Source organism: Hemitrygon akajei, chromosome 16 (assembly GCF_048418815.1).
Source record: "Hemitrygon akajei chromosome 16, sHemAka1.3, whole genome shotgun sequence".
In the NCBI taxonomy this organism is placed as follows: domain Eukaryota; kingdom Metazoa; phylum Chordata; class Chondrichthyes; order Myliobatiformes; family Dasyatidae; genus Hemitrygon; species Hemitrygon akajei.
Window position 1 is genome coordinate 76,301,918 of NC_133139.1, and position 13,654 is coordinate 76,315,571.

Consider the following 13,654-nt stretch of genomic DNA (forward strand, 5'->3'; position numbering starts at 1 on the left):
AGAATGATGAAGAACCAGTTCCCTCTTACTTAATGGGAGGAAGTTTCAGCATACCTGATTTGACTATGCCAGGTTGAAACTTGGTGTGCTTTCGCTCATTGTCATCAAAGGGCAGCATGTAACTGAGAAATAGAAGTGATAAATAAAGCTAATCTTTAATGGTGGTAACACCTTGCATAGAAAATTCCAAAGGCTCACTATATGGTATTAAAAGAAAATGTGACACTATATTTTGTATCACAACCCTAGGATTAATGTGCATATCTCTTTCTTTCTGGCTTTCTGCTCACCATGTTCCCTTTAAACCCATAATTTAGACCATAAAATATAGGAGCAGAATTAGGCCATTCGGCTTATTGAGTCTGCTCTGCCATTTCATCATGGCTGATGCATTTGCCACTCAGTCCTAATCTCCTGCCTTCTCCCTGTATCCCTTCATGCCGTCTATTCAAGAAACTATCAACCTCCGCCTTAAATATACCCAATGACTTGGCATCCATGGCCACCTGTGGCAACGAATTCCACATATTCACCACGTTCTGGCTAAAGAAATTCCTCTTCATCTCCATTCTAAATGAAAGTCCCTCTATTTTGAGGCTGTGTCCTCTGGTCTTATACTCCCCCACCATAGAAAATATCCTTTCCACATCCACTCTATCAAGGCCTTTCAACATTCAATAGGTTTCAATGAGAGCTCCCTTCATTCTTCTGAATTCCAATGAACACAGGCCCAGAGCCATCAAAAGCTCCACTTATGATAAGCCTTTCATCCCCAGAATTATTTTTGCGAACATCCTTTAAACCTGCTCCAGTGTTAGCACTTCCTTTCTTCGACAAAGGGCCCAAACCTCCTCAAAGTACTCCATGAGCCTGGCCAGTGCCTTGTAAAGTTTCAACTACATCCTTGCTTTTAGATTCTAGTCCTCTGAAAATGAACGTGACCTCACCAGTGACTCAACCTGCAAATCAACCTTTAGCGAATCCTACACAACTCCCAAGTCCCTTTGCACCTCAATGTTTGAATTTTCTCTCCATTTGGAAAATAATCTACGCTTTTATTTCTTCTACCAAAGTGCATAAACATGCACTTCCCGACTCTGTTTTCCAACTGTCACTTCTTAGCCCACTCTTCTAATCTGTCGAAGACCTTCTATAGCCTCTCTGCTTCTCCAACACTACCTGACACTCCACCTGTCTTTGTATCGTCTGCAAACTTGGCCACAAAACTATCAATTCCGTCATCCAAATCATACAGAAAGGAGTGGTCCTAACACAATCAACCAGAAAAGGCTACCTAGATAGATAGATAGATACTTTATTCATCCCCATGGGGAAATTCAACTTTTTTTTTCCAATGTCCCATACACTTGTTGTAGCAAAACTAATTACATACAATACTTAACTCAGTAAAAAATATGATATTCATCTAAATCACTATCTCAAAAAGCATTAATAATAGCTTTTAAAAAGTTCTTAAGTCCTGGCGGTAGAATTGTAAAGCCTAATGGCATTGGGGAGTATTGACCGCTTCATCCTGTCTGAGGAGCATTGCATCGATAGTAACCTGTCGCTGAAACTGCTTCTCTGTCTCTGGATGGTGCTATGTAGAGGATGTTCAGAGTTTTCCATAATTGACCGTAGCCTACTCAGCGCCCTTCGCTCAGCTACCGATGTTAAACTCTCCAGCACTTTGCCCACGACAGAGCCCGCCTTCCTTACCAGCTTATTAAGACGTGAGGCGTCCCTCTTCTTAATTCCCACCCTTACCCTCCTGCCCATCAGCCACTGCTTTATCCATGTTTGGATCTTTCCTGTTATACCATGGGCCCTTAATTTTTTTAAGCAACCTCATTTATGGCATCTTGTCAGACCCTTTATGAAATTCCAAGTACACAACATCCACTGATTCTCCTTTGTATATTCTACTTGTTATTTTTTCAAAGAATTCCAACATATAAGTACCCCAAAACCACATCCTTAACAATCGACTCCCAACATCTTCTCAACCACTGAGGTCAGACTAACTGGCCTATAATTTCTTCTGCCTCTCTCTCCCTCTTGAAAAGTGGAATGACATTTGCAATATTTTCAGTCCTCTGGAACCATACCAGAATCCATTGCTTCTTGAAAGGTCATTACTAATGCCTCCACAATCTCTTCAGCCACCCCTTTCAGAACCCTGGGTATAGACCAACTGGTCCAGGTGTCACCTACCTTCTAACCTTACTGTATCTCAGGAACCTTCACCCTAGATTGGCAACCTCACTCACTTCTACCCCCTGACACTCTCGAACTTGCAACAGACTGCTAGAGTCCTCCACAGTGAAGACTGATGCAAAATACTTACTCAGTTCGTCTGCTATTTCCTTGACACCATTACTACCGCTGCAGCATCATTTTCCAGGTGTCTGATATCAACTTTTGCCTCTCTTATACTTTATACATTGATGAAACTTTCAGCATCCTCTTTAATATTATTGACTAGCTTACCTACGTATTCCAACTTTTCCTTCTTTATGACTTTTTAGTTGCCTTCTGTTGGTTTTTAAGTTTCCCAATCCTCTAACTTCCTGCTAATTTTTGCTCTATTATATACCCTCTCTTTGGTTTTTATGTTGGCTTTGACTTCTCTTGTCAGCCACGGTTGCATCATCCTACCTTTAGAATACTTCTTCCTCCATATATATCCTGCATCTTCTGAACTTATGCCAGAAACTCCAACCATTGCGGCTCTGCCTTCATCTCTGCTATTGTTTACTTCTTATCAATTTTGACCATTTCCTCTCTCATGTCTCTGTAATTCCTTTTATTTCACTATAATATTGATACGTCTGAGTTTAACTTCTCTTTCTTAAGTTGCAAGGTGAATTCTATCATATTATGATCACATGTCCCTAAGGGTTCCTTTACCTTAAGCTCTCGATTCAATTCCAGTTCATTGCACAACACCCAATCCAGAATAGCTAATTCCCTCATGGCCTCTACCATGAGCTGCTCTAAAAAGCCATCTCGTAGGCGTTTTACAAATTCCCTCTCTTAGGATCCAGCACCAACCTGATTTTACCCAAGCTACCTGTATATTGAAATCCCTCAAGCATAACATTGCCCTTTTGACATGCATTTTCTATCTCCTTTTGTAGTTTGTAGACTACATGTTTACCACTGTATGGTGGTCTGTATACGAGGGGTGATTGATAAGTTCCTGGCCTAAGGTAGAAGGAGTCAATTTTAGAAAATCTAGCACATTTATTTTTCAACATAGTCCCCTCCTACATTTACACACTTAGTCCAGCGGTCGTGGAGCATACAGATCCCTTCTTTGTAGAAGTTGGCGTCTTGGACCTCCAGAAAGTGGTCCACAGTTCGTGGCCTAAGGTTGAAGGAGATGAGTTACTAACTTCAAACTTTCTGCATAATCACTCAGAGTTGAACTGCACGTGCATGTAGCAAGAGCTGTATAACTCATCTCCTTCTACCTAGGCCACAAACTTATCAATCATCCCTGCTGTGGACCACTTCTGGAGGTCCAAGACACCAACTTCTACAAAGAAGGGATCTGTATGCTCCACGACCGCTGGACTAAGTGTGTAAATGTAGGAGAAATCAATGTGCTAGGTTTTCTAAAATTGACTCCTACCTTAGGCCACAAACTTATCAATCACCCCCCCCCCCGTATAACTCCTATCTGTAAGATTATTTTCACCTTGCATTTTGTTAGCTCAACTTGCAATAATTCTATGTCACCTCTTTCCAAAGATTCTGTTTTATCTTTTACCGACAGAGCCACCCACTCCATCTGCCTACCTGCCTGCCCTTTTAATACAATCTTTATCCTTGGACGTTAAGCTCCCAGCCTTAATCGTCTTTCTGCCGTGGTTCAGTGATGCTCACAACTTCATACATACCTATCTGTTACTGTGCTGCAAGTTCACCTATCTTATTTTGTATACTGTGTGCATTCAAATATAACACCTTCATCCTGTATTTGTCTACATTTTTGATTTTGATCCCCTTTTATATTGCCACTCATCCCGTTAACTGCAGTCTTGTCCTGTCATCAGCCTCTCCATGCTAGCAGTTTCAATACACATTGCTTCCATGTGTAAACTAACTACCAATCCTCAGCCTTGTCTTTCCAGTTCCCTTCTGCCTCCCAAACTAGCTTAAACCTTCCTGAACGACTCTGGCAAACCTGTCTGCAAGAATAATTGTCTCCCTTTGAGTTCAAGTGTAACCCCTTGCACATTACCTAATAATTCTGAGTGCTACTGATATGTAGAAGAGTCACAAAGTGTTCATGATCAAATTGCATTTACTGTATGATATGATTTGCGCTAGTGTGAATCACGTGCTAGTTGGTCAGTGACAGGAAATGCGTGAAATACCATTTCCCTTCTGCTCAAACTGCATTTAATAGAAAACTAAATATACTCAGAAGGATTAAAAGCTAGAAGAATGTGGCCAAGAGTGTTAGATGAAGAGGCTTAAATACATATAAATGCTGACAGAACTAGTAGTTGACACAAGTACCCCCGTTTCTATAATTGAAGATGCATGTATTGAAAATTGACTATTGATCAGCTGTTTCCTCTTAATCATCTGAGATGGTTTAGAAATTCCATCACCTAATCCCAGCGTAGTTCATTAATCAGAATAGGTGTTGCAACTGGTGTCCAAGGAAAGGTCAATTAAATGATGTGTTAAAGGTCGTAGAAGTGCTTTAGACAATAAGATACAGGAGCTGAGTTAGGCTATTTGGCCTATTGTGCCTGCTCTGCCATTTCATCATGGCTGATCCAATTTTCCTCTCAGCTCTAATCTCCTGCCTTCTCCCCATATCCCTCCATGGCCTGACCAATCAATCTGTCAGTCTCTGCCTTAACTATAAATAAAGACTTGGCCTCCACAACTGCCTGTGGCAGAGAATTCCACAGATTTACCACTCTCTGGCTAAAGAAATTCCCCCTCATCTCCATTCTAAAAAGATGCTGCTCTGTTCTGAGGGTGTGTCTTCTGGTCTTAGACACTCCCACCAGAGGAAACATCCTTTCCACGTCACTTTATCAAGGCCTTTCACTATTCAATGGGTTTCAATGAGGTCATGCCTCATTCTTCTCAATTCCAGTGAATACAGGCCCAGAGCCATCAAACACTCTTCATATGTCAAACCATTCAATCCTAGAGTTATTTTCGTGAACCTCCTTTGTACCCTATCCAGGTTCATCACATCCATTCTGAGGGGCCCAAAACTGCTCACAATACTCCAAGTGAATCCTCAGCAGTGTTTTATAAAGTCTCAACATGACATCCTTGTTTTTAAATTCTATTCTTCTTGAAATGAATGCTAACATTGCATTTGCCTACCTCACCACAGACTCAACCTGCAAATTAACCTTTAGGGATTCGTCCACAAGGACTCCCAGGTCCCTTTACACCTCAGTTTTTTGTATTTTCTCTCCATTTAGAAAATAATCAACCTTTCCATTTCTTCTACCAAAGTACATGATCATACACTTCCCAACACTGTATTCTATATGCCATTTCTTTGCCCATTCTCCTAATCTAAGTCCTTCTGTAGCCTCTCTTCCTCCTGAAAACTACCTGCCCCTCCATCTACCTTCACATTGTCTGCAAATGTTGTAACAAAACCATCAATTCCATCATCTAAATCATTGACATATAATGTAAAAATACTGTGTCCCAACACAGACCCCTGTGGAGCACTGCTAGTCACCGGCAGCCAGCCAGAAAAGGCTCAATTTATTTCCACTCTTTGTCTCCTGCCAATCAGCCACTGCTTTATCAATGCTTGAGTCATTCCTGTAATACCATAGGTGCATATCTAGTTAAGTAGGCACCTTGTCAAAGGCCTTCTGAAAATCTAAGTACACAACATTAACCAATTCTCCTTTGTCTATCCTCCTTATTATTTCTTCAAAGAATTCCAACAAATTTGAAGGGCAGGATTTTCCCTTGAGGAAACCATGCTGGCTACAGGCTATTTTATCAAGTGCCTCCAAGTACCCTAAGGTCTCATCCTTAATAGTCAAGTCCAACATCTTCCCATCCACTGGCGTCAGACTAACTGACCTATAGTTTCTTTTCTTCTGCCTCTCTCCCTTCTTGGAGTGACATTTGTAATTTCCCAGTTTTCCAGGACCATTTCAGAATCTACTGATTCTTGAAAGATCATTACTAATGCCTCCATGATCTCTTTAGCCACCTCTTTCAGAACTCTGGGCTGTACACCATCTGGCCCAGGTGACCTATTTACTTTCACACCTTTCAGTTTCCCAATTACCTTCTCTCTAGTTATAGTAACTTCACACACTTCATGACGCTTGACACCTGGAACTTCCACCATACTGCTAGTGTCTTCCACAGTGAAGACTGATGCAAAATACTTATTCAGTTCATCCGCCATTTCCCTGTCCCCCATTGCAACTTCTCCAGCATTGTTTTCCAGTGGTCTGTTATTCACTCTCACCTGTCTTTTAGTCTTCATATATCTGAAGAAACATCTGGTATCCTCTTTAATATTATTGACTAGCTTGCTTTCATATTCCATCTTTACCTTCTTAATGCTATGTTCTTTGTGAATCCATGTCATTTAGAGTGGTGGATTGAAAATCCAATGCGATACCCAACAACATCAATTGTGAAATAGGTATCGACTATGAAATTTGGAGATCAACTTATTTTCTCTTTTCTTCTCCAGCTTGAAGCGTTCTTTTCCAATCATTTTTGGCCAATTCCTCTCTCATGCCTCTGTAATTCCCTTTACTTCACTGTAACAGAGATACATCTGACTTTAGCTTCTCCTCAAATTTCAGTGTGATTTGATTATATTAAGATCACTTGTTCCTAAGGGTCCCTTTACCTTAAACTCTCTAATCAATTCTGGTTCATTACACAACATCCATTCCCTAGCTGACCCTCAACTGGGCTCAAACATGAGCTGCTCTAGGCACTTTAGAAATTTCCTCTCCTATATTCCAGCAGCAACCTTTGCTATCTAGTGACATAGCGGAATTTGTTCTTTAAGTAAACAGTGTGCTAAGCAATCATTTTAATCTGGCAAAGATTAAGACAGAAAAACATTGTAAATATTGAATATTGCCCTTATGCTGCCTGGGCAGACTTAGCCATTCTCTTGTACTATCTAGCAACCTCTGTGTGTTCCCTTGACCTTAATGTACTTGCTAAGTCCCAACTGATGGATCCCTTTGGCTGAAGAAGAGACCAGAAAATAAATCGATCTCCAAAGTTTATAGCTGATGCCTACTTTCACAAAATGCAAATTGACATTGTTTGGTATCATATTGGATTTTCAATTCACCACCCTTAATAACATAAATTCACAAAGAACATTAGGACAAGCAAACCCTAACAGAGGGAAAAGAATCAGAGGGAGATTGGGTTGGGTTAATAATTTACACAAAGTACACTGCAGATGCTGTGGTCAAATCAACATGTACAATAGGTAGATGAACTCAGCAGGTCGGGCAGCATCCATTGAAATGAGCAGTCAACATTTCAGGCTGGAACAATGACTGCTCATTTCAACGGATGCTGCCCGACCCGTTAAGTTCATCCAGCTTTTGTACGGGTTAATAATTTGATTGGAACAGGTGTTGGTTTAGCTGCCTGCATTGAAGTGCTTTCTGAGGATCTTTGCCCTTTAGATATTCAATCAACTTCAAGGATCCAGCTTTCTTCTATTTCAAATATTTTCTTTGTTTATTGATCCACTCTGCTTTTGGAGTCATCAGGCATTCTTAAACAATGATATTTTGCTTCATTAAAGTGTGAGCTTTCATAAGCCTGTTGATTTAATGCAGCCAGCTTCTATCATTGTGATATCAATATTTTTAATTTTTTGAATATTGTAGGAGCGAATACACATCAGTACACATTTAGGGCATTGACTATTGCAAGTTCAATTGTCAGTAAGGAATTTGTTTGTATGGTTCTTAATGAAACAACTGTTATCAATGTGTTTAATTATAGGAGCTGACAATGCATTTAATTCTAGAACTATAAACATTTTCAAATATTTGATTCATCTGCGCCCTGCACTAAAATCTGCAATGAATGGAGCCTTTGGAGATTCTGGTGAGGTTATGTGCTGAAATTGAACAGAGCTACAAGATGAAGCTTACATAAAGAAACAGCATTTATTTTAAAGATTATAGTCAGAAGAAAAAAATGTCTAACACCTCCCCACCAGCCTAATTCAGAAGAAAAAGCATTAAATAGCCACTGTTATTGTTGTTGGGGGGGGGGTTGGAATTGCTGACTTCAGTGGATATTTGACTTGTCAGAGTTTTAGTTCTGTTCTCAGACTGTACATTTTGTTTGTGCTTACTTTATGTAGACACTGGGCTGCAGTATAACTTCTCCCTCATGCTGTAACATATTCAGTTATCCCAAATGGGAGGCTCGATCAAATCCCCTCTAACATTCCTGCTCTGCCCCACTCTGCTTCCCTACCTCATAAAAGAACCAAACCATGTAATCATCCACAGCCAATGACTTAGTCATTATGAATCCTTTGTCAGATCACCAAGAGGAGCTTGAACTTTAATGATATTTAAGAACATGTGATTCAGCTTGGGGAAATTCTGACTAATGTCTGATGGAGAACTATATATATGACATAATCCTGTATAAAATACACCGTCCCTGATGTTTGGCCATACTACAGACCATTGTAATACAAAATCTGAGGGTAACTAACCACTTGAGATCATTTTAACATGTGGGTGTCTTTCTTCCTGCTTGAAGTTCTTTGCCAATGCAACACTGTTCCACGTGCACTGCTGCTGCATAGCTAATTCCAGTGGACCTTTTGTAACACCTTCATCAGGTAATATGTTCTCTTTTCTCATTCTTATATTGTATTCCAATACAGTTTTCTGTAGTTATTTCATTCCACCAATCCTGCTCTATTCTCCTACAGTCTGTGACCATCTTTCTCACTCTTCTCTATGTAGATATATTGTCATTTGTAGATCTTTATATTATCCCCAGTAACTTTGTCATGAATAGCAAAAAGCAGAAAAGCTTAGAATTACGTGTAAGAGCAAAATACAGTGGATTTCAGTTAATTGAGACACAAAGGGACACGTACGTTTTGGCCCAATTAAACAGCTGCTCCAAGTAGCAAGTTTCATGGTAATAGTTAAAAAGGTATTAAAGAAAGGCAAACTGAATAACAAGTTATGCATTTGAATGAATTACAGAACAAATTAGAACTGTACAAATGCAATTACATTACTACAAAACTGACGATAAGTTCCTAATTATTTTCGATAGAGGAATTCATCCAGTCTACAGTGCCATTTTCTATTGATTGACTGAAAATTCATAGTGTTGGAGGATGTTATCAAGGCTCTGTGTTTACAGATTTGGACTACAGACTTTTTCAGTCTTATGGGTTTATATTCCGTTCTTTCTCGTTTTTTTTCTGTGGTAGGGCTGAGTTAGGGGTTGATGTTCTTGTTGCACTTTTGTTAGTTTTTTTGTGGAGGTGGATTTGAGGGTCAACGTTCTCATTGTGCTTTTGTGCAGGGGTGGGAGGTTTGGGGGATGATGTTTTTGTTGTGTTTTTGTGGAGTGAGGGGGAGGTTTGGGTGCCAATGTTCTTGTTCCACTTCATGCCGCAGAGGGGATTTGGGAGAGGTTGATGACCATGTTGGCATTCTATTTTTTTGTGTGGGGCTCTGGGTTTTCTGATTCTCTTTGAACTTAACTTCCATGTTTTTTTTTGTTTCGCGGCTATCTGGAGAAGAAGAAACTCAGAGTTGTATATTGCATACATACTTTGATAATAAATGAACCTTTGAAATGAGCAAAATCAGTGCAGACACCTTGTACAAATATTGGTCTGCTTTCAATAATTGTATCCTCCAACCCATCGTAACACGAAAGACAATGGGTAATACCTTCAGATTCTTCATCGAGCATCTACGCTGTGTCCGCCAGTAAAAGCAGGATCTCCTGGTGGCCACACATTTCAGTTCTACTTACCATTCCCATTCTTACATGTCAGTCCATGTCAGCCTCTTCTACGGCTGCAAGGAGGTCAAACTCAGGTTGGAGGAGTAGCACCTTGTATTCTGTCTCAGTAGCCTCTAACCTGATGGCATGAGTATCGATTTCTCGAGCTTCCAGTAATTGCCCCCCACTTCCCCATTCTCCATTCCTATTTTTCTCTCTCACTTTGTCTCCTTACCTGCCCATCACCTCCCAGTGGTGCTTCTCTCCCTTCCCTTTCTTCTGTGGCCTTCTGTCTTCTATCAGATTTCCCCTTCTCCAGCCCTTTATCTCTTTCACCCATCAACTTCACAGCTCTTTACTTCACTCCTCCCCCTCCCCAGGTTTTACCTATCACCTACTACCTTGTATATCCTCCTCCCTTCCCATCACATTCTTACTCTGACCTCATTTCTTTCTCCAGTCCTGACTGAAGGGTTTCAGCCCAAGCCATCAACTGTTGACTCCTGTCCATTGATGCTGCCTGGTCTGCTAGTTCCTACAGCATTTTGTGTGTAATTCTTTGAAATCCAGCATCTGCAGATTTTCTCTTGATTCTGAATTGTCTTACTGCTTATTTCTTACCATCTATCAAGGACAAGTCTCACTGCTTTTTGAACACAAAATACATGCAAGTGACACTATTTAAAACCTGTTTGCTCTAAGTACCATGTATTGTCTAATGGGCACACAAGTGCACATGGTTGAAGCTTGTTAGAAACTGTTCTGCAATAGTCTTCTGCTCCAATTAAGCAACGCCAATGTCCCAAATAAACAAAGGGAATCCTGGCAATTTTCTTGATTAGTTTTTTGCTCTTTAGGAGTTGTCCCAAATAAGTGGCTGGCCTAATGGCCAAATTCACTGGAATCCACCTTTTTTTTTTGCAACAGAAAAATGCAACATATTTGCTCACTACATCAATTTAGTTCATTAATAAGACCTGGACACAGTAATGTGGCAGTCATTGTAAAAAGATGGATTGGGCTGATTTTCAGCATAATTAAGGAAGGTGGAGGTGATATGATGGAATTGGAGGCCAGAGGTTACCTACATCTGGAGACGTAGATCAAGGGTCAGGAAGACTCTGGGAGAAAAACTGAAGTGGAGCTGTTAGCGGAGTAGATTAAAGGTAGGAGTGTGATAAGGATGTTGATAAGTATTTCCGTTATCTGCAGATATAAATCAATGTCAAGGGCGCCCAGAGCAACATGGTTAAAATTCCCCGTTAAAGGTCTAAAAGAAATGTGGCCCTCAATTCAGAAGTTGCTTCTGGTCACAAGGACAACTTGCAGCAACAATCATTGGCCTTTTATATTTTCCACTTCAAAATTCCCTGGAACTGTTAGCTTCAGTTGGTAAAAGGATTTTATAAGGAAGATATTAATGCAATTAGATTTCCAGGCAAATTTGCTTAAATTTGTTAAAGACTTAGTATAGAGATAGGGAAAAGAATCACCTCCTTTACATGTTTATAAACAAAAAAATTATTGGTAAACTGTTAATAAACAGTCAACTGAGTTAATGAGGCTTTTTTCTGATTTTGTAGCTAAAAACCAGTAGAACTCAATAAAATAATAGTTTAATTTTAACAATATGAGCATTACTACTTTGAAAAATAGTCAAGATTATTTTTAAAGGCAAACATTTGTGTATTTTCACAGTTTTTGTAGTCTTTATTTAAAGAGGCAGAAAGCTGTTGATACTTTGGTTAAAATCTGTTTGTGTGGTGATTTGCTGAAGGATACAAACGCATTAATGCTGAAGTGAGAGATGGCAATCTAATGTGAACCTTGCACCCTAAAGGCGTTACAGCTGCAACTTTTTATCTCTAAGCAATTTATCCAGGGTAGAGAAGGGGCAAAATTTTAGCAGATTAGAGCTTAGTTAGTTATTGGTTAATGTGAAGGTTTACTCTTATAGTCAAGAGCTACGAGAATAGCAACATATTCAACAGTGATGTGTGTCAGATAAGAAGTGCTAGATGGAAAAACTGACTCTACTGAAAGCACCAAACTTGATTGTTGTCTCTAGATTTACTTATTTATTGCTTTTAAATGTACTTTATTTCATTTGGCATTTTACTACTTGTATATTTACTGCTTCAAAATTTAGAATTGGGTTGCTACCGTACCTTTTCCAGACATGGTCAAGTGTAGATGCTGGAAATCTGAAATTGAAACTTCTCTAGTTTTCATTCATTGGAATTTGCATTCTCTCTGTTTCATCCATCTCTTGCTATTCACATCTTCTCCAAATCATTTGCAATGGACACACATTCACTGCTGCCTTTCAGATAGCACCATCACTGTTTGCATTATGGTATCTCTTGGTCTTTGTAGGAGGCCTTTTTGGGACTGATGACTGCCATTCCATTCTGATGTAAGTGGTGAGGCCAATATCAGACTTGAAGGCGGTACAGGAGATGCTGGCAGATGGGTAGTTTGGAACATGGGGTGCAACTTTTGTCATTTATCCTGGCCGCCTATCTGCTCCCAATACATAGGCTTAATCTCAGTCTCACATGCTCCATGTCCACACTGAGTGATTTCCAGGAGATGGTGAGAAGGTTGCACTTTTTCCAAGGAGATTGAATCTTTTCTCCTGTTTACCTGTCATGACAGAACTCAGATCAGTGCCTCTATTTTCAGGAATCTGGCATCCGTCAGGCAAATCAATCGCTTGCTTTGCACAACTAACTGAACAAGAATATGTCAGGTTTTGGAAGCCCAAACTGAGTAAAGCCCTTGAGGAAGATAAAAGAAGCAGGATTTAAGCAGGCTGAAAAGGGCCATGAAATGTCTTTTCAAGTAGCATTACAGATAATAGCAAAGTATTTTATACATCTATTTAAAAGAGTGTAGCTGGGGAAAGGGGAGATCCACTCAAGGGCAAAGAAGGGAATTCATTTCTGAAACCAGAGGAAGTGCATAGGGTTCTAAATGTGTATTTTACATTGATATTCACCAAGGAGAAGTAAACGGATTATGGTGAGTTCAGGGAATGGTATGATGATATTCCAGAGCATGTCAATACTAAAGAGGAAGAGAGTTGGATTTCTTGAAAACATTAAAGTGGATATGTCCCAAGGACCTGATTGGGTCTGTCCCAGAATACTGAAGTAGGCATGGGAAGAGATTGCTGGTGCTTCAACCAAAATTTTATAACCTCTTTAGCCATAGGTAAGATTGCAAAGGACGAGAGTAGTCAAAATTGTTCCTTTGTTTAGGGAGGGGAACAGGGACAAACAGGGAAACTATAGGCCAGTGAGCCTTGCAACAATGGTAGGACAATCACTGGAGATGATTTATAGGGACAGGATCTATTCACATTTGTTAAGGACTTGCAGAAAGTTATCTAAAGAACAAAGGAGGAATTCCAAATGAGGTTGGAGTCGGAATCCGATGCATTTTAACTCTGGCCGGGTTTGCAGGCCATTACTTCCTACAAAGCATAACCTAACATCATGAATGGCAGTGATGCTTCACTCCCAGATGACCTCAACACCTTTCATGCTCACCTTGAAAGAGAGAATAAAACTGTAAATCAGGATCCCTGCAGTACCTGGTGACTCTGTGATCTCTGTCTCAGATTCCAACGTAAGACTGTCTTTCATGA

The 13,654-nt window shown here is 40.0% G+C and overlaps 1 protein-coding gene across 11 annotated transcripts in view; it reads left to right on the forward strand.

The window, feature by feature from the left end:
• The window catches only part of LOC140740196 (EVI5-like protein), a 258,676-nt gene that overhangs the window by 199,451 nt on the left and 45,571 nt on the right, over positions 1-13,654 (forward strand). The gene's annotated exons all lie outside the window — the stretch shown is intronic.